The following is a 19,555-nucleotide window of genomic DNA, read 5'->3' on the forward strand; positions in this document are numbered from 1 at the left end:
CTCACCAGGTCACAGATGCACACATGCACACACACGCACACACTCTCGCAGGGTCACACATGCTCACACGCACACTCACAGGATCACAGATGCACACACACGCACACACTCTCACAGGGTCACACATGCACACACACGCACACACTCTCACAGGGTCACACATGCACACACATGCACACACTCTCACATACTCACTCACATGCCCCATGCCCCTCTGCAGGCCTAAAAGGCCCCAGGCAGAGCCTCGGGCACAGGTGTCTTCTGGTGGGGAGAGAAGTCCGGGACCTGGGGGAGCAGGCAGGGCCGTGAGCCCTGTACGGGACCGCGCTGGCTGTGGCCTCGCTTGCTGGAGGCAGGCCATCCGGGCCACCCACACCGGGCCGCCATCCCCAAGCTCGCCATCGCCATCAGTGGGAGGAGAGGTGGCGGAGGGCCTGAAGAATGCAGGGGCCGGGTCGGGTGCCTGTGGGCGGGCAGAGCAAACGCCCCCTCCCCCCAGAGAGTTGCCTGCAGCCGACTGCCTGGAGGCCCCGTGAGACGTTCAGGAGCTCCCCTTGGGACAACGGGGAGCCGCTGGAGGGTTTACTTGGGGGAGAAGGCTGAGAAGGGGTGTGCCCTGAGCGGACTTCCACTGTGGTAAAATGCACATAGCGTGGAATTTACCTTTTTCATCATTTTTTAAAGATTTATTTATTGGAGAGGGAGAGAGAGAGAGAGAGAGAGAGAGGAAGTGCACGTGAGGAGGAAAGGTAGAGGGAGAGAATCTCAAGCGGACTCCATGCTGAGCGGGGAGCCCCAGGCGGGCTTGATCCCATGGCCTGTGAGATCCCGACCTAAGCCTTGAGCGGAGAACCCAGAGCCCGACGTCCCGCTAACTGAGTCACCCAGGCACTGCTCTTTCAACCATTTTTAAGTGTATAGTTCAGCAGCATTAAGTACCTTCACACTGTTGTGCCACCATATCCAGGATGCTTTTCCTGTCGTTGGGCAAAACTGAAACTGTAGTACCCACTAACCAGAGCTCTGCATCCTCATCCCTGCCCCTCCCCGGCTCTCCTGGCCCTTGGTCACCACTCTTCAACTTCCTATGCCTATGGGTTTGGCCACTCTAGGTTCTTCATATCAATGGAATCATACAGTATTTTTCCTTTTGTGACTGACTTGTTTCCTCTAGTATGCCTTCTGGGTTCATCCATGTGATAGCATGTGTCAGAATGTCCTTCTTTCTCAAGGTTGAGGAATATTCCATTGCACAAGTGCCACATTTTGTTTATTGATTTATCCACCAATGGAGGATGGGTTGCTCCCACATTCACACTACTGTGAATAATGCTGTTAGGAAGGTGGGTGTACAAATATTTGAGTCCATTTTCAATTATTTTGGGTATATACCCCAAAATGGGATTTGCTGGATCATATGGTGATCTTCAATTTTTTTAGGAAATGAGGCACCTGGGTGGCTCAGTCAATTGAGTGTCTGAATCTTGATTTGGACTCAGGTCGTGATCTTAGGGTCCTGGCTTGGAGGCCCAGAGTTGGGCTCAGCGCTCAGCAGGGAGTCTGCTTATCCCTCTCCCCCTGCCCCTCCATCTGCTCCCATTTTCTTTCTCTCTCAAATAAATAAATAAAATGTTTAAGTTTTTGAGGAACTGCTATACCACTTCTTCAGTCGGCTATGCTATTCTACATTCCCATCAACAATGCACAAGTGTCCGGTGTCTCCACATCTTCGCCTTGTGGTTTTTCTGTGATTTTTAACATATGTGGTTCTGATTTCATTTCATTTCCTAGTGATGAGCACCATTGAGGATCTTTTCATGTGCTTATCAGCCATTTGTATGTCTTTGGAAAAATATCTATTCAAGTCTTTGCCCATTTTTGAATTAGGTTGTTGGCTTCTTGAATGTTATAAGAGTTCTTTGTATATTCTGGATTTTCATCTCTCATTAAATATATGATTTGCAAACATTTTCTCCCTTTCTGTGGGTTGCCTTTTCTACTTTGTTGATAGTGCCCTTTGATGAATTAAAATGTTTAGTTTTTATTAAGTCCAATTTATCTGTTTTTCTTTTGTTCCCTGTACTTCTGATATCATATGCAAGAGATCACTGCCAAATCCAATGTCGTAAATCTGTTTTCTTCTAAGAGTTTTATAGTCTTCACTTTTATGTTTAGATCTTTGATTCATTTTGAGTTAGTTATTGTGTATGGTTTAAGGTTCTAACTTCAATCATTTCAAGCAGACACCCAGTTTTCTCAGTAACATTTGTTGGAAAGACTGTCCCTTTCCTGTTGAATGGATCCTGCCACTATTGTTGCAAATTATTTGGCCATACATGCAAGGTGTTATGCCTGCACTCTGTTTCTCTTGGTCTATATGTCTGTTTTTATGTCAAAATCACAGTGTTTTCGTTGGGCTCCCTGCATGGAGCCTGCTTCTCCCTCTGCCTTTGTCTCTGCCTCTCTCTCTCTCTCTCTCTCTGTGTGTGTGTGTCTCATGAATAAATAAATAAAATCTTAAAAAAAAAAAAAGAATCACAGTGTTTTGATGACTGTAGCATTGTAATGAGTTTTGAAATCAAGAACATGAGTTTTCTGACTGTTCTTTTTCAGGATTTTTTTTGGCTATGCAGAGTCTCTTGAGATTCCATATGAATTTAGGATGGATTTTTTATTTCTGCAATAAGACATCACTGGGATTTTGGTAGCAATTTCACTGAATCTGTAGATCACTTTGCATAATATTGACATCTTTGCAATATGAAGTCTTCGAACCCACAAACACAGGATGTCTTAGGTTTGTTTTGTCTTCTTTAATTTCTTTCAATAGTGTTTTGTCCTTTTCCATGTGTAAGTCTTTCATAGAACCTTGGTTAAATTAATTCCTGAGTGTTCAATTTTTTATGCCATTGTAAATGGCATTATTTTCTTAATTTCCCAGTTTGTGTTTAGAAGATTGTTTTGGCTACAGGGTAGAAGAAAGGAGTGGAAGCTGGGAAGCCAGTCAGGAGGCTGTTACACTTGTGCAGGCAAGAGATGATGGAGGACTAGGGTGGTCTCACTAAAGACGGAAGGACATGGATGGATAAGGTCTGTCCTGCAAGTGGGACAGACGGAACTTGGAACTGGGTTGGAGGACTAGTGGGAAAGAAAAGGGGAATTCAAGATGCTGACGCTTCCACCTCAAACAGCTGGCTCAAAGATGGTGCCCGTTTTTCTAAAATGCAGCACAGTGAGGGAGAAGTTCAGGAGGAGAAAATTAATGGCTCTACTTTGGATATTTGCAGTTAGGGAAGCCAGTTAAATATCCAAAGTGAGATGTCAAAGAGGCTTTTCTCTATCCAAGCCTAGAGCTCAGAGAAGAGACTGTGTTGAAGTGTCTGGGAATTATCGCATACAAGGATTATTCACACACAGGGCCTAGGTGAGAGCACCTAGCAAGAGCACACAGACAAAGAAGAGTGCCTTGGGTTTCTCCAGCATCCAGAGGCCTGGCAGAGGAAGAGAGAGCTGCAGAAAGACCGAGAATTTGTATGTGGAGCCCTGGATGCCAAAGCAGGAGAGCCTTACGAGAGGGATGGAGCATCAGCCATGTTAAGTTATTGGTATGGCCCCCGGATCTGGCCACACAAATGTCATCAGTATCCTCGGCAAGAACATGGTCAATGGAGGCCAGAGGACTGCATCTGGAGTGAGAGGGAACAAAGATGAGATGGCTGCATTTTGTGGTTTGAGTGTGTGAATAGAAGCCATTTTCAGGGAATGAGAACCCTGTAGGTAAAAGAAAAACTGGAAATCGTCTCCTCGTTCAGTCGCCTCCTTCACACCTGGCTCAGAACCCCATTACACCATCCCCTGTGGATCCATTATCATAGCCTCAATAACTAAATCGGAGTAATTTTCCACTTCCTTTCTGGCTTCCCCTCCTAAAGTGTGTGCTGCTCCCTGTCCCACCACTCTGTCCCAGGGCCTGGCATGCAGGAAGTGTCCAAAGGCAGTTACCCCAGAGCCTGGTTTCCAGACAGACGATGGCCCATTTGTTCAATAAGTGAGCTCTGAACCTGTTGCTCTGTGAAAAGGAAGAGGAGGCTTCCCAGACACTTGGGGGCATCTTTCTGGAAGGCAGTTATGCACGCAGATTGGAGGAAGCCTGCATGCGGTGCTCTCCTCAGGGCTCTCCCAGGAAAGCAGAAGGTGGCCTGCTTGGCTCTGCTTCAGTCCACTCTGGCTAAGAGGCCTCCCTGACTGAGGGGGGCACCCGTGGGCCAGCAGGGCCCCGGAGAAGGAGAACGTCTGGTCCAGGGAACAGACAAATGGTTGGTTAATCACACCACAAAGCAGGCGACTTCATCTGGAGCAGGTGATCTGACCTTCTAACTCCCCTGGGGAGGAAATTTCAAGCTTAGGTAGTCTTCCCCGTTTCTCGGATCCTCTACCCTCAGTTGTACTGAAGGAAGGAGGTCTGAGGTTTGGGAGCAGCAGAGACAGAGGGGAAGGACTTTTGATTAAATATCCTCATTTGGGCGGAAATGAGTTTTTGAGTGAACAGATGGAAAAACCACTCTCTCCCCTGTCAGTGGGGCCAGTGAGTCCCTATGGCTTCCTGGCAACAGCCCATAAATAATTCTAGCTCAAGGAAGCCATCTGCATGTGGGGACATTTCCCTGATGACAGCTCTTGCTCTGGCTCCCAGAAGTGGAGGGCGAGGGAGACAGCCCTGGGGGTGGCCTGGTCACGACAGGGTCAGGGCAGGGAGCACCTTGGAGCTAGGGTACGCGTGCACGTGCGCACACACACGCACACACACCACACACACCCCTGTTTCCTCGGTTCTTCCACCATACAGGAACAGCTCCTCAGAACGTGTCTGAGAGCAAAGCAAGACCAGTCTCTGAACAGCCTAGACGCAGCCTCAAATCCCAGCCCTACCCTGACAGGAAACTCCACATTCAGATCCTACTAACTTCCAGCCTCAAGCAGGGGTTCCCGATCTTCCTGGAGCCCAGAGCTCCGGCTACATGCTGGGCCCCTCTCCTGGGACGTGGGTACCCACAGCAGTTTCGATGACCGCTCCCCCTTGGCCGCTCTGAACACCCTTCCCACCGGCCTGGATTCCCCAGGCTCAGGAGTGTGGGAGGACCTCCGCTTGGACCTCAAAATGCTTCCCACATGAGAGAACCCACGCTGGTGGGAACCCCTGGGCCCTGGAGTAACAGGGAAACACTTTTGTCTGTGGTTTATAGTTCAAACACCTGTGGCAGTTCCACCAGAAAGAACAGCCTGTCCAGAAAGTAAATCTTTGAAGGGGTTTCTCAGTGGCCTATACCTTTTTTTTGGAAATCACGGAATTTACACCAGTAAGTGTCTAAAAATAAAAGCCCTTTGGTCATCTTTCCAGCCCTATTTTTAGCTATAGAAAAGTCTCACATGTGAATTTAGTTTTATTTCCTGACACACCCTTCATTTTCTGGTTAATGTTTAAATTCTATTTGAATTTGAGTTACTGTCAGCCGAGAATTCAGGGTCTTCAGGTATCAGGTCACCTCCCAATTTTTATCCCACTACCAGGAATTCAACAGTCACTTCCTCCCTCATTATATCATTTTGCCTTCTCCAAAATGCATTTGATTCTTACTCTTATCAGCTTGTGTCTCAGGGCTGTATTTTCTCATTTTCTGTCCCTTTGATCTACGTTATCTGTGCTGGTGTCTGTACCACATCCCTTAAAATGGTGTTAATTTAATGTCTTTTATCATCTCAAGGCAGATTCCTCTGCTTTTGAAGATAACTTTTTTTCTTTTTGCAAAATTAACACTTTCTCCTTGTAAAAGTTTTAGAAAACAGAAGCAGAAAAGAAAAGATCACCTATAACTCTACCAACCAGGGACAACCTTTGTTAGATTACTGGAGCACATTCTTTCACATTTTGTTTTTGAGGCAAATGTGAGCATAGGTAACATATCACAACCTTCCTTTGCTGTGCTAAAATAAGTTATTAACAAGTTTCAAAATAAAAGCAAAACAGGTGTTGTGGTAGACAGAATTTTGGAGGCGCCTCCATGACCTTGGCTCTCTAGTATGACTGCCTGGTTGGCAAGAGAGATGATCCAGGTGGGTCCAGGCTAATCACACAGCTCTTTAAAAGTGGAATTTTCTGCAGCTGGTGGTAGAAGGGAAAGTCAGGCGCAGTGTTTGAGGAGGGCTGGATGCAGGGTTGTTCTTTGAAGTTTGAGCCCATCAGGTGGGATACAAAGCAGGCGGCCTTTAGGAGAGCACATATCCCCCCGTGAGACCAGCAAGGAAACGAGGACCTTGCACCTACAACCCCAAAGAACTAAACCCTACCACCCACCTAAAGGACCTGGGAAATGGATTCTTCTCCGGAGCTTCCAGGTAAGAGCCCACCAACGCCCCAGCATCAGCCTAGGAGACTCTGAGCCGAGAACCCAGTCAAGCCCACCCAGAATGTTCATGTGCCTGGGAAGCACTTGGTGGTGTTGTAAGTCACTAAGTTTGTGACAACCTCTTCCACGGCCAAAGAAATTAATTTAGACCTTTAGTGAACAACTAAAAAGAAAAACACATTTATTTTCTAACTATATTTTCAATACTATGGAAATCACTTTGGAGAATGACCCTGTGAATTTAGTTTTATTTTTTCTACTTAGCATCTGTAATGGCCTCTCAACTGCCCTGGTTCCAAGGAAAGTCTGTGTCAAGAGGAGTCCCCGGGGCTGGGATTCAAGCCAGGCCGCTGTATGAGGCCCACCTGCTCCCGAAAGCAGAGGATCTTCCCTCCTTAAAATTCTGCCAGACTTATAAAAAATGTGCTCTGAGTGGGAGGGTTGCTAGGCACACCCCTGGGGAGCTAGCTCAGCCCAGGGCATCAGCATCCACTGGGCCTCTGTATTTGACAAATGATGATGCGCATCAGCTGAACCAGGGAGCATGCACAGGGTCTTCTGGGAACAGATGCCCACTTCTGTATTTTCACACACTTAAAAGCCTACGAGTTTCTGTCCAGTAGCAGCTAAGGGTGGCTGTAGGGCCGGCTGGTGAGAGACAAGTGGAATCACAAAGACCCTGGAGCTCCACCCATCCTACCCTCTGGAGCCAGTCATAAAAATCAGAGACCTCTCTTACTGAAGGCCTAACTGTACAAAGCTTTATGCCACGTAAGTTAGACTCACGTTCCCTTTTATCATCTTAGTGTTTTAGTTTACAGAGAAAGAAATGGAGGGTCAGAGAGGTTGTAAAATTTACTCAAGGAAGCACCATTGATGATGAAATCAGCATTCTGACCTGACTCTGACTACACTCTTGTGGCCACTACCTTGGGTACCCAAGGGAAAGGTATGCATACAGCAACAACCCACAGAACAGTGGTTCTTTTTTTTTTTAAGATTTTAATTTTATTTATTTATTTATTTATTTATTTATTTATTTATTTATTTATTTATTTATTTATTTATTTATTCTTGTAAGATTTTATTTATTTAGAGAGTGTACAAGTGAGGGTGGAGCAATGGGAGAGGGAGAGAAGCTTCAGCAGACTCTGCACTGAGCCAGACGCAGGGCTTGATCCCAGGACCCTGAGATGCTGACCTGAGCTGAAACCAGGAGGAGTCCAAAGCTGCACAGATTGAGCCACCCAGGAGCCCCAAAAGCTATGGTCTTTAATCCTGCTGCAGGTTAGATTATTGAGCAACTTTCTAAAATCCCTAGGCCTGGACCTCAATAGCTATTTGGACATTAATTGGTTTTAAGGGAATCTACCTCAACAGTTCAAAACCCCTCCTGGTGATTTTAAAGTGCAGAGCAGAGGTTCTCCACAGCTGTCATGCAAAAGAACTCCCCGATCTTCCTCCCCAGCCTTGTTACACATGCAGATTCTGGACCCTGCCCTCTGAGGTTGTTTCACTTGGGGAGGGGTAAAGACCAGGACTTAGCATATTTAACTCACAGCCCAGGATGTTTAACACACAATTCAATAAGCCTGAGAAAGAAACCCAGATTCTGCATTTCAAACAAGCTTCTAGCTGACATGAGTGGTACTGGTCCAGAGGCTACATTTTAAGTGGCAAATGTCCCAGCTGACTAGTAAGAACTGCCCTAGACCAGTGTTTCCCCAAGTGTAGTGTGGGGACCAGGAGCATCATGTGGGAACTTAGAAGGGGAAATTGGAAAGCCCTACCTCAACTTTACTGGATTAGAAATTATGGGGCTGGAACTAGCATTTTGAATAAGCCTTCCAGGTGATTCTGGTGCAGGGTACAGTTGGAGCACCTCTGTTTGAGAAACTGGCCACATCTGGGTTAGCAGCTCTGGGCTGGCAGAGAAGGGGTGTCAGCTTTCTCTGTTGATTCTGCTTTGGGCTCCAAAGGCAAAGCTTTGTTTCCCCAGGAGGCCGGGTCAGGCACAGCAGGAAGCAGACTAGGCTCCCGGCAGCCAAATGGGAACCCAGCAAGAATTCCCTAGTTCCCGACAAGATCTGGGTCTGCCAGGTAGGTATCATTATGCAAATAGGAAAATTGAACATTCCTGAAGGGAAAGCTATTGACTTGATGATTTTAGTGAGATCTGGCTCAGCCCTCTCTCCAGATGTTTATTGGTTCACCACCAGCTGCCAGGGGATGCAGTATAGTGTGTTGCGTTGAGGTTTTTTTCCAATGCATCAGTTTCTGGAGCCTAATATCCTTATCTGGAAAACAATGGGATGTCCCTAGCCTGAGGAGATAGGGAAAGTTAGCAGGGCTCTGAAAGGAGGGGGTGGGATTATCCTTCTTAACATTCATGGGTTCTTCTTTCAGTAAATATGTATTGAATGCCTGTTGTGTACCAAGCACTCTGCTTGGGAGTAGGGGAGAAATGGAAGTAGCATTTATTGAGTGGAGAGACCCTTCCTACCAGCTCCATGCCTACCCCAGAGATAGGTGCCAGGATCCCCTTCTCTGCAGGACACCAGGTAATCTTTACAAGGACACATTCCTGTGTCCCAGGAACTTCTGATTTCCAGACAGGGGTCTTTGCAGGCATTCTAATTGGTCCCCTTTTTCTAAAAGCAGAGTCCAGAATAGGTATGTTGCCCTGAGCTGGAGATCTGGGCCCGGAAAAGAGGAGGGATCAGTTACAGCTGAAAGCAGGAGTGGGAGAGAACTAGGGCCCTGGGCCACTGAGGGCCCTTCTGTCCAGGAGAACAAGTCCACCCTCCAGCTCCCTACTCCCTGAGCTGGGGTGGTCACATGAGGTTCCCCTTTCAAATCCTGCTCCTTCTGCCGACCTTGCATGGAAGTTTTTTAAAAACAAGGACACTGACAAGATGGGTCAAATCAGATGGCAGAGTGCAGCCCTACTTGTAGGTTACCGGGAGCTGAGAGATGAGAGCTGCTCGCAGCGAAGAGAAGCCGTGTTCCCGTGATGCAATTTCAGGTCTGAGATAAAGGGAGCATGGAGGGCAGAGCAGAGGAGCACGTTGTCTGCACTTGACCTTCGACCAAAGCCATGGATTTTTTACCCTCCTATGTGCCTCCAACCCCACCCCAGCTTTTGCATTAAGGATGGGAGGGTGTCTCCAGCTATCCTACCAGATTCAGTTTCAGGGATCCCAATGGGGTCATGTCACATCTCTCTGCCCCTCTGGAGCAGCTAGCTTCTATAGCCTTCTAAAAGGACCCCAGTAGGAACACCTGGGTGGGTCATTGGTAAGCAGCTGCCTTTGGCTCAGGGCGTGATCTCAGGGTCCTGGGATCGAGTCCTATATCGGGCTTCCCCATGGGGAGCCTGCTTTTCCCCTGCCTGTGTCTCTGCCTCTCTGTGTGTCTCTCATGAATAAATAAATAAAATCTTAAATAAAAAAAAAAAAAAAGTAAAAGAATCCTGGTGGGGATTTACCCCAAAGATACAGATGCAGTGAAACGCCGGGATACCTGCACCCCAACGTTTATAGCAGCAATGTCCACAGTAGCCAAACTGTGGAAGGAGCCTCGGTGTCCATCGATGGACACCGATGAATGGATAAAGAAGATGTGGTTTGGGGATCCCTGAGTGGCTCAGCGGTTTGGCGCCTGCCTTTGGCCCAGGGCGCGATCCTAGAGTCCCGGGATCGAGTCCCACATTGGGCTCCCGGCATGGAGCCTGCTTCTCCCTCTTCCTGTGTCTCTGCCTCTCTCTCTCTCTGTCTATCGTAAATAAATAAATCTTTAAAAAAAAAAAGAAGTTGTGGTCTATGTATACAATGGAATATTCCTCAGCCATTAGAAACGACAAATACCTACCATTTGCTTCAACGTGGATGGAACTGGAGGGTATTATGCTGAGTGAAGTCAGTCGGAGAAGGACAAACATTATATGGTTTCACTCATTTGGGGAATATAAAAAATAGTGAAAGGGAATAAAGGGGAAAGGAGAGAAAATGAGTGAAAACATCAGTGAGGGAGACAGAACATGAGAGACTCCTACTCTGGGAAACGAACAAGGTGTGGTGGAAGGGGAGGAGGGCAGGGGGTTGGGGTGACTGGATGATGGGCACTGAGGGGGGCACTTGACGAGATAAGCACTGGGTGATATGCTATATGTTGGCAAATTGAACTCCAATTAAAAAATCAAAAATTAATTAACGTATTTAATAGTGAAACACAATTGGCTTTCTTAATAAAATCAGAAATACACGAAGGATACTTGATCATACCATTGTTACTAAACCATGTTCTTGAAAATGCAAGTGGTATAATAAAGATATATCTTATTATTTTTTAAAAAAAGAACCCTGGTAGCTTTGAGCATTTCCTTGATTTTTTTTTTTCATGATAAATTACCAGGTGAGTCTGCCCGGTGGAGGATCAAATGGAAGGTGCTGAAACAAAGCAGGGAGCCCAGGTGGCTGCTGTCAAGGAGTTGAGGTGGACCATGGTAGAGTCAGGACCCTTGAAGCAGCAGAGATGAGAAGTTAGAGAGTTAAGGATTTTAGAAGTAAAATCACAAGGACTGTTCACGGATTGAACTGGGGGAGAATGAGGAAAATCAAAATAGCTTCAAAATTTCTGATTGAAGCAACCAAGTGGATAGAGCTGCCATTTCCTGGTAGGATGGGGTCAGGGAACCTGTTGGGGTGGGAGCAGAGAGGGGATGGAGAGTGTGGGTCCAAGTTTGAAATGGCAGAGGTTCATCAGGGAAGCAATTGGATATTAAAATTGGAAGGTCAAAAAGGACCTAGGCTTGAGGGATCTGTGTTGGGAAATCATCCGCATACCGTCAGTTGAATGGCTGGAGGCCGACTGAGGTGACAGGGAGAGGAGAGGGAAAGGAGAGTCACAGAAAAAGTGGTGGAGTCCTGGGACCTCTAGCCCTCGGGGTCCACAGAGCAGGAGCCAGCAAAGGAGACCAGGGAAGGCCAGTGGTCTCTGCACCCCGCCTCCCCGGGGTGGGGGGGTTGGGGGGGTTGCGGTCCCTTCGTCCTGTCCCTTCCGACCACACCACACCGCCTGCAGGGGGACAGAGAGGAGCCCTGCGTCAGGCGGCTTGGAGGAGGAAGTCACTGAAATTGAGGGAGTGGAACAGGTGAGGAAGGAGAATGGAGGTTGAGTTTGGCCCAAAGACTTGGATAAAAGCCAGTGCCTGGTGGAGGGAAAGCCCTTAGGGGGTGAGTTGGAGAGGACACAGCCGAAGGTGCTGGGCCAAGGAGGGGCAGAAACAGGGAATGTCAGGAGAGGACCTGGGTTAGGGGGAACCCTTTTGTTGGGGTATATTTGACTTTTGCTTTTGGACAGGGTGGGCCGGGCCCAGGCCAGCTGGTAGGGGATCCCGGGTCCACCCCGCTCCTCCTGCGCGCCGGGGCTTGCCACCCCGCGTGCCGCCGCCTGGGGGTGCTCGTCGTGGGCCGTCGGCCTCGCCCGGGGCCGGGGCAGGTGCGGGGAGCAGAGAGGCCGCGCGGAGGCCTGGTCCCGGGGAGCCCCGCCGGGGTGCGGTCGGGAGGCGCCGTGCCCCCCACCCACCCCCGGAGGCGCGGTGCAGAGGCCGAAGGGGAGGCTGCGCGGGCCCGCGGTGGAACACACCCGGGAGAAGGCTTGGAAGCAGGCGCCCCCGAGGCGTGATCCGCGGGCGGCGTGGGCGGAAGGAGCGACCGCGGGGCTGCGAGCGGGCTCCGACCCCGGAGGACCAGGCCCGACGCCGCCTTCCCGCCGGGGCCTGGGGCCGCGGGTCCGGGAAGCCGTCCCGGGTGCGTTACCTCGGTGGCACCCAACGGGCTAGGTGCCGGGTGCGGCGGGCCCCAACCCCTGCCCGGTGCCGTTTACATTCTAGAGCGAGCCTCCAGTTAAACCAAGTGCCCGACGGTGTCAGGACTTGTGCACGCAACGCCGGGAGCGAGGCCGGGAAGGGGTGGGGTGGGGGGAGGCCAAAGGAGAGCTTGCCTTGTGGTTGGGGGGCAGGCTTGGGGCAGTGCGGCCACAGCCAGTGAGGGAAGACCTTTGGGGTGTCTCAGGCCTTAAGGAAAACTCCGGGGCGAGCGAGGAGGGGGAGGTCTCACTAGCTGTGCTTTATCCAGCAGGTCCTTGTAAAGCTTCGTATATGCAAACAAAATAGTCTGTAAGGGTAAAATAACAGTAAATGGCGCCGATCCTTACTAAAGTTTGGGAGGCACTCTCGTACTTGAAATCCGTAATCCCCACCGCAGCGTTCTGATCTTGACCTTGACGGGGATTCCCTCGCGGGGGGCTTCCCGTTCAAGGGCCACCCCTCCCCCAGGTATCCGACTACGTAGCCGGCGCTAAGGCTAATCAGCCCGCCGTGCAGGGTAAGCCGACTCTGGGTCAGGAGTGATGCCCTTCGTATTCTCCCACAAGCCCTTAAAGATACCACAGTATAGTAGCAACCGATAAATAATGGGGCAAATGAAGAGTGGCAGAGGACGGAAGTTTAAAAATCTCAAAGAGAGAGGATTCTAGAAGCTCGGAGGACAAAAGGGTCAGGGAGCGCCCGCGGGTCTCGAACCCCCGCAAGGGGGTTGTTAGTCCGAAGACAAGTTGCGAAGTAACCGCTCGAGCTAAAGCTGACCCGGGAGCGGCCGGCGTCATTTCAGCTTCTAAGCAGCGGGGCCGTGACGCGGGGGGCGGGGCTGCGCGCTCTGCCGGCCCCGGGGCGGCCCCCGCTCGGTCCGCGCCTCCCCGCGTCGCTGAGCCCGCCCCCGGCCTGCGGGCCCCGAGGAGGGTGCGCGGCAGCGGGGAGGGCGCGGGAGCCAAGCACGGTCTGGAACTAGCCGCCAGGCTTCCGAGAAGTCCTTGCCTAGGAAGCTTTCGAGGTGTCCCTGAGCAGACCCAGCAGCCCACGTCTCCGTAAAAATCTCCCACTCCAGCCTGTGATGTCACCCAGGGCTGAGAACCGCTCCTTTCATCCCCGTGCCAGGCCCTGAGCGGGCCCCTGGGTGACAAAGTTGGTGATGTGCAAGTGCTTTTGGGTTGGGGGAAGGGGGGCGTGAGTGAATGAATGATGGGCTTTCCCGGTACTGAGCCTCGACATAAAGCGGAGGATTTGAACTTGGAAGGCTCAGGTGTCCCGGCGTTTCATTGCATCTGTATCTTTGGGGTAAATCCCCAACAGTGCAATTGCTGGGTCGTAGGGCAGGTCTATTTTTAACTGTTTGAGGAACCTCCACACAGTTTTCCAGAGTGGCTGCACCAGTTCACATTCCCACCAACAGTGTAAGGGATAAAGAAGATGTGGTCTATGTATACAGTGGAATATTCCTCAGCCATTAGAAATGACAAATACCCACCATTTGCTTCAACGTGGATGGAACTGGAGGGTATTATGCTGAGTGAAGTAAGTCAGTCGGAGAAGGACAAACATTATATGTTCTCATTCATTTGGGGAATATAAATAATAGTGAAAGGGAAAATAAGGGAAGGGAGAAGAAATGTGTGGGAAATATCAGAAAGGGAGACAGAACGTAAAGACTGCTAACTCTGGGAAACGAACTAGGGGTGGTAGAAGGGGAGGAGGGCGGGGGGTGGGAGTGAATGGGTGACGGGCACTGGGGGTTATTCTGTATGTTAGTAAATTGAACACCAATAAAAAATAAATTAAAAAAAAAAAAACAATAACAACCTGAACTTGGAAGGCGAAAACTTTAAAGCCTCGGGCCTTATTAAAAAAAAAAAAAAAAAATCTCTCTGAAGGATAAAGGAGAGTGAATTGTCCTGCTTTTTCCCCCAATAGCACCCTCTTGTCTGTGCGTCTTTCCTCTTGGATCATTCAAGAGCTGGATAGAGATCTGATGTGTACAATTGCTAACAAAGGTACTGGAACCTCAAGGATCATAATGTCCCCGTCAACTGAGCACACATCACCCTGCCAAGCCCAGGGTTCAGCTTCTGTCTCATTTATAAACTTGTTAGTAGTTTTGCCCCATTTTGTAGATGAATCTACAGAGACTCAGACACGAAGTAACTGAAATGGTAAAACTTGAAAAAGTGGTGCCGTGATTCAGTGGCTCAACCAAAGTTTGAACCCTCAGGGAAGGGGAAGAGTTACCTGTAGGGTCTGTGTGCCTGTCTTGCTTTAAAATGTCTCAGACAACTAGTAAGTTCCACTGGCCAGAGATCCAGCACAGTGCATGCTCCACAGTAGCCAATGATCATGAGTGAGTGGGTGACTAGGAAAAGTGGGCCTGCTTTGTGCCAGCAACTGCGCATGCCCCTCCGACCTGCGTTGAATGCCAGCTCCCCCACTTCCCAGCTCTGTAACTTCAAGCTCAAATGTTTGTTTGTTTGTTTTTTTATTTTGTATGAAACAAAAAACACATGACCACTTAAAGCCAGTACACGTAATGAAAGCCACCCTTGACCTAATTTGTGTGGCTCATCCTAACCCTTCCCCAGAGAAAAGAGCTATTTTTTAAAAGGTTGTTGTGCCTCCCTCCTAGTCCTCTTTCTATAAATTGACATAGTAAAGTAAATAAAAATTGCTTTATTTTCCTTATGTCTATGTTTCGTTTGATAGGATGGGGCTGCCGTGCACCAGTTTTGTGGGAAACTCCATTGTGTCTGGGAAATGATCCCACAGCAGTGTCTGGAGATCTCTCATTATTTATAATAGCTCCCCAAGAGTACATGAACCATGATTTATTTTGCCATTCCCCTGGTAGGACTGGACCCTGAAGTCATTTCTGGGCAGTTCTGTTTTGTTTCGTTTTTTAACCAGTTTACAAATAGCGCTCCCGTGAATATCTTTGCATAAGCCTCTTCATGGAACTAGACAAGTATTTCTCGAGGATGAATCCCAGCAGTGGGATTGCTCAGCAGTAACACACACATTTGAAATTGTAATTGCCAAATGGCCACCCAAAAATGGAGCTATGGGTAGTATTGTGTCTGATAGAGACCTGGGAGGTTGTGTGGGGGACAGCGTGCCTCGTTCAGGCCAGGTGTGCAGGACTCCATAAGCGATGAGCCCACTATACTGCCAACAACCTTTTCTCTCCTATCAGTTCCCAGCTCCTGGTCTAAGGAAGCTGGTGCTTTGGGGCCTGGGGCCTAGGTGTAGGAATAAGCAAACAGGCCTAGTGGAAAGGGGTGACTCAGCCAGATCGAACCAGGTGCTCCCCCTGGTGGGCAGCTGTCCCTTGACAGTGAGGAAATCCCCCACCTGGAAACCCTAAAGCAAATCCTATCCCTTCCTACTCAGAACCCTGAGGGAAGGCCTGGTTCTTAAGAGTCCAGGTGGAACTCTGATCCCTGGATGATTTGGTGCTTCCCTACCTTTCCAATGGAACTGGAGGTCCCTCTCTCCTGCCCTGGTTCCATTGCTACCGCATCGCCATCCCCATCCCTCTAGCATGCCCCTTCTAGCTGCTCCCTGCTTCTCAGAAATCTCCCTACCCTCTGATCTCATTGTTTATTGCTCAGCCCCTTTGAGGGCCCCTCCTTGAATACTCTGTCTGAAGGGCCTCATCTCTACCATCCACCTCACTTCTTTGTCTCAGAAGCCAGTGTTTTTCTTCCCTTAGCAAGCATACGCCTAGATCAACTCAGACATTTCCCAGTGCTTGGGGGTGCAGCGTCAGGAGGGCAGACACTCTGTCTTACGTATGGTCCTGGTCTCTCGGCTGCCACGGCACCTGGCAACAGCAAGCATCTGTTCCGTGAGTGGATGGATGAATACATAAATGGCACGATTAGAAACACAAGCAGGGGGCAGGCAGGACATACCTTCCAAAGTTTTGGCTCCTTTTCCCTCCCTGGGTTAAGAAATTTTTCCCCCAGATATCTTTTGATCAGACGTATTGTTCTGAGTGCCCTAGGGAACACAGAGGGGGATAGAAGGCAGGGGACATTTCCACACCTCAGCCTCAGTAATCCTCCCCATTGTCTGTAAGGTTGACCATATTTTTTGCTGGTTGAGCAAACTCAGGTCAAAGAGGTAGAGTACAAGGCACAACTCGCATCAGGCTCAATACCTTCCTCTTGCACAAAAGAACACACAGCCCCAAATGAGGACCACCTCACACTTGGCATGTGATGGCCTTTCTCAGGGGAGAAATCTACACTGGCCATGACTGGGGAGTGGACTTATCCAGACAGCACACCCTAAAGATCATCTGTGTGCCAGGCCTGTCAAAGATGATGAAGAGGTGAATTCAGCATTTAAAAGCTTTCCAGGGGGATCCCTAGGTGGCTCAGTGGTTTGGTGCCTGCCTTCAGCCCAGGGCATGATCCTGGAGGCCTGGGATCGAGTCTCACATCAGGCTTCCTGCATGGGGCCTGCTTCTCCCTCTGCCTGTCTCTCTCTCTGCTCTCTCTGTTTCTCATTAATAAATAAATAAAATCTTTTATAAATAAATAAATACGTACATACATACATACTTTACAACCTAGAGACCATTGCTGTGAAGGGTGTCAAGTGGTATGTTTGGAGTGTGTAGAAGCAGGAAAGTCACAGAATGGTCAGGTTGTACATAACTCAAATCTGGGCTCTGCCCTGCAGAATGAAGCCAGTGCAAACAGTGCTGTCTTTAGTCAGCCTGTGCACTATCTGAACAAACGTGTGAAGATGGGGTACGTCACCTGGAATTAGGGCATCAGTCTAAGGAGTAAGAATAGGAGAAAGAAGAGATATCAGGGGAACATCAGTATGTTTGATGTCTGCAAAAGACACAAAGCCAGTGATAGAGGAGAAGGACTGGCTGTTATAGAAGTCAACAGAAGATACAGCCAGCACAGATACAGCCAGCAGTGCCCGAGGGTGTGAATGGTGAAGCAGAGAAGGGCTCCCAAGTGATTGGCAACAAGGAGTTTGTTGGTGACCTTGGCAAGAGTGGTAAGGATGAGAGTCACATTTCCGTTTGTGGAATGGGATGTGGGGACAGAGTGAGGGTGTTCCGTTCTTCCTGAAAGTTGGGCTGTGAAAGAGAAAGAGCAAGGGTAGTGAGGGTCTTCAGGGCTGGAGAGAGCTTTGGTTTTTTATTGGTTTTAAGAGGAGAGTCTTGACCCTGTCTAAAAGCTGTTGGGAAGGTGGTAGTAGCCAAAGAAGTTAAAAACTCACTAGAGAGTGTTTTCACCAGGATGATTCACACAGCAGGCTTCTAGAAGGGAAAGAGGTTAGCTTCATACTGAGCAAAGACTGCAGGCGATGGCTAGGCAGGATTCCAGAAGGCCGTCTGGTGGTAGCGTGCCTTAGTTCTGGGCACCAGGGGCCCCACCTTATGTCTGGTGTTTTAAAGAGCATTGCCTGCAGTGCTCTCCACAGTACAGTAAGGAAATAGCAGAGGAACCATATGCAGAACTCTTCTAGATCATATTCCAGGTAACACTGAAGTCACCTGCCAGAATGGCCCTGAGGGTCTTCCGAGGTCTCTAAGCTTTTTCCTCGGGGCATCCTCCCAAGAATGGACCATACCCAGGGGGATGCCAACTCATTTGATGAGGTTAACATTACTCTAATTCCACACCAGAAAAACTCTTTGGAAGAAGACAACAGACCCATACCCCTTGTAAATGTAGATGCAAAAATTCTAAACAAAATTTTAGTGAGTAGAAATCCAACAATCCATAAAAAGGCACTATATCATGACCAAGTAGGGTTTATCACAGAAATGGAAGGTCGGTTTAACATTTGAAAATCAACATAGTTCACTATATTAACAAGCACCAAAACATATCCTAGATGCAGAAAAGACACTTAAGAATCCACTCCTGATAAAACCCCAAAAAACAGCTATCAGCAACCCAGGAATCTGGAGAACTTCCTCAAGCTGATAGTGGGCATCGATAAGACCTCTACATCTAACATTTTAACTAAGTATAAAAGACTAATGGACTTTCCCCTATAAGATCAAACAGTGGTGTCTGCTCTTAGCATTTTCATTTAACATTTTGCTGAAGGTTGTCATCAGTGCAATAAATCAAGAAAAAGAAATGAGTTACCCAAACCAGAAAGAGAGAAGTAAAAATGTTGTCACTAGCCAATGACATAATCATTTATGCAGGAAATCTAATGGGATCTAGGAAAAACTACCTGGGCTAATAAACAACTTTAGCAAGGTTGAGGGATACAAGATCAGCATACAAAAAACCAATTGTATTTCCATTTATAGCAATAAAATCTGAAAATGAAATTTATTTTTTTAATTTATTCATGAGAGATACAGAGAGAGAAAGGCAGAGACACAGGCAGAGGAAGAAGCAGGCTCCCTGCAGGAAGCCCAATGTAGGACTTGATTCCAGGACCCCGGGATCATGACCTGAGCCTAAAGCAGATTGTGTGGATCACGGCTGAGCATCTGCCATTGGCTCAGGTTGTGATCTCGGGGTCCCGGAATCAAGTCCCCCATCGGTTTTCCCTTGAGGTGCCTCCTCCTCCCTCTGCCTGTGTCTCTGCCTCTCTCTGTATGTGTCTCTTGAATAAATAATAAAATCTTTAAAAATCAATCAATCCCTGGTTTCTCGCCCTTTAAGAAAAAAATACTGTTTACTATAGCACCAGAAATTATCAAATACTTAGGGATGAAAGTGACAAATGATGTGCAAGATCCATAGACTGACAACTATACTTTGCTGAGACACATTTTAAAAACCTAAATAAATAGAGAAAACATAGTGTGTTCACGGGTCAGAAGACTCAGTATTGTTGTCAGTTCTCATCAAATTCTATAATTTATTATACAGCCTATCAAAATCCCATCTGGCTTTCTTTTAAGTTAAATACTGATGAGTCATGCTAAAATTCATATTATTTTTTTTCTAAAATTCATATTAAAAGTAACAGACCTGTATTAGCCCAAACAACTTTGAAAAAGAAGAATAAAATAGGAAGGCTAATACTACCTGAATGGAAGACTACACTAATCAAGACAGTGATACTGGCCTAGAGATAGACAAATAGATCAATGGAACACAATGGAGATTACAAAAATAGACATTGATTCTTAACAAATTTGCAAAGGCAATTTGGTGAAGAAGCCTATTCTTTTCTACAAATTGGGCTGACACAATTGGTAATCCATATGCAGAAAGAAGTTTAAGCCATACTTCCCACCATATAAAAAATGGAATCATAAAAAAAA

This window comes from Canis aureus, chromosome 10 (genome assembly GCF_053574225.1).
Source record: "Canis aureus isolate CA01 chromosome 10, VMU_Caureus_v.1.0, whole genome shotgun sequence".
Classification (NCBI taxonomy): Eukaryota; Metazoa; Chordata; class Mammalia; order Carnivora; family Canidae; genus Canis; species Canis aureus.